Here is a 1,963-nt window from a genome sequence, read left to right as displayed (position 1 = left end):
CTTCTCACCTGAGACACAACAGAGAGAACATCCCCCTGAGAATTATTATTCCTCTGGGTAGGGATAGGACTCGATCCAAATCCAACATACTTCCCTCCTTGCGAAGGAGGTAGCAGCACAACAACCCTCAACTCATCCATCATTCAACATCCTGTGCAACTCATCTCTAGCTTCAACCACACGATCGCGAACATTGCTATCAACCACAACAATGTGTCCTTGTGTGTTCTGGAAGTAATGTCTCCACAGTGGTAGGATCTTGTCATGATCATAATAGCACTATTGCCTATGTTGAATGTTGGGATGTTTATTCTGTCTTTTGATGGTATAAAACGTCGATGGAGAGTCTTCAATGTCACACAACATGTTTGTTCCTCAACTATTAAAGAATCTCATAATCGATTTATTCCATGTGAAAATGGTTTCTACAAACATTTATGCTGATGGAATTAATTTGTGTTCGACACTTTCAGCAGAGAAAATCAGAAGGAATGTGATCATCATCAGGAACACCAAGCTAAAATGCACATATGCAGCATAAAAACTGTCATAATATTGCTATTTAGATGCATTTTTAACAGAATAATGTGCCTTGAGGGAGTCCCTTTTCAAGAAAAAATAAACATTTATTCTCTCTGGTTCCTTTCAAGAGAAAATTCTAGCAATCAGCATAATCAGGGTTGATCATAACAAGACACTGCAAATTAAGGAGCAATGTTATTCTTGGGAAACTGAGTTTTGATCAGTTTGCTAAAGCTTTTATTCATCATCATCTTCTTTGGGTCACCGGGTATCCACAAAAAAGGGGTATTGGGCAGTGAAATCTATCTGAATTTGGAAGCCAAGATTAACTTAAGTGTAGCATTCTCCAAATTCTCTTAACTAATTTAATGTTCGTATCAAATGAAGTAATTGAACCCTTGTTAATTAACACATATTTAGTTCCATTTCTAGCGTTCTCTTCAGTGAAGTGACAGGGCATTGGCTGCGAATAGATAAGAACAAATCCTGATCCCCAAGACCAAGTTGCAAGGAAATTAATCATACTTTCTGCATTTGATTTGAACCCTTTGGAGGTGTCCAATAAACCATATATTGAAGAATAAAATGTTCAATTAAGCAATATATACATATGTGTGTGAGTGTTAACAATGCAATATATTATCTTAGACAAATTAAGTTCAAAATATGAGTACACCTTTCCTCCACGTATCACGTATTTAATTTATCTTATTTGATATTTTATGATTTTTTTAATTAATATCTTCTAAATAATTTTTTTCTCAATAAATATTTATGAATTATAATCTCACAATGAATTAGGTGTTATTTTTTATCCAATAAATTCATAAAAATACCTTTTAAGTGAGAATAAATTGACTAATTTTTATTTAAAAATATTTTAATAATTTTATTAGATAAAATTATCAATTTAACTCGTTATAAAAATAAAAGTTACCTATGATATGTTAATTTGAAAAAAAAAAATTCACATAACCAAAGACAATAAATTAACCAACCTATTAAAAAAATTATGAAATATCATACAAAAAATTAAAAATACAAAAAATATAAATAAAGTTTACCCAAATCGACAGTATACAATTACAATACTCCAAAAAATAAAACCATTTTTGTCAATCTTTGAGATATCTGTCCAAAAATAACCTAAGACATTAAATCGTGTAAGAGATATCCTTAGATTGAGGGCCTCGTATCATGACATCAATCACTTGTCTTTTGCTCACATCACGTGCTAGTGGACAACGTGTGTTTGGGTGTTCGTGGATTACTCCATGGAATCACAACTCATTGCAAGTTGCAGCGACGTATACTTCTCTTATGTTCATTGCACGTGTGCCGAAGCCAACTTCGGGAACATGTTGGCTTAACCTCGTACAGTTAATTGAAGGGAAAATTAATGATTAATTCACATACTCATATATCAACATCCTTTAAATAA

General features: G+C 32.6%; 1 pseudogene; it reads right to left on the bottom strand.

Annotated features, from left to right (window-relative positions):
* The window catches only part of LOC110420669 (cation/H(+) antiporter 20-like), a 6,587-nt pseudogene extending 6,447 nt beyond the window's left edge, over window positions 1–140 (bottom strand).
* Window positions 141–1,963: the final 1,823 nt, after the last annotated feature.

Source organism: Theobroma umbraticum, unplaced genomic scaffold (genome assembly GCF_002168275.2).
Source record: "Theobroma umbraticum cultivar Fairchild unplaced genomic scaffold, ASM216827v3 scaffold_86.0, whole genome shotgun sequence".
Taxonomy (NCBI): Eukaryota; Viridiplantae; Streptophyta; class Magnoliopsida; order Malvales; family Malvaceae; genus Theobroma; species Theobroma umbraticum.
This window is presented reverse-complemented; position numbering and strand designations above follow the sequence as displayed.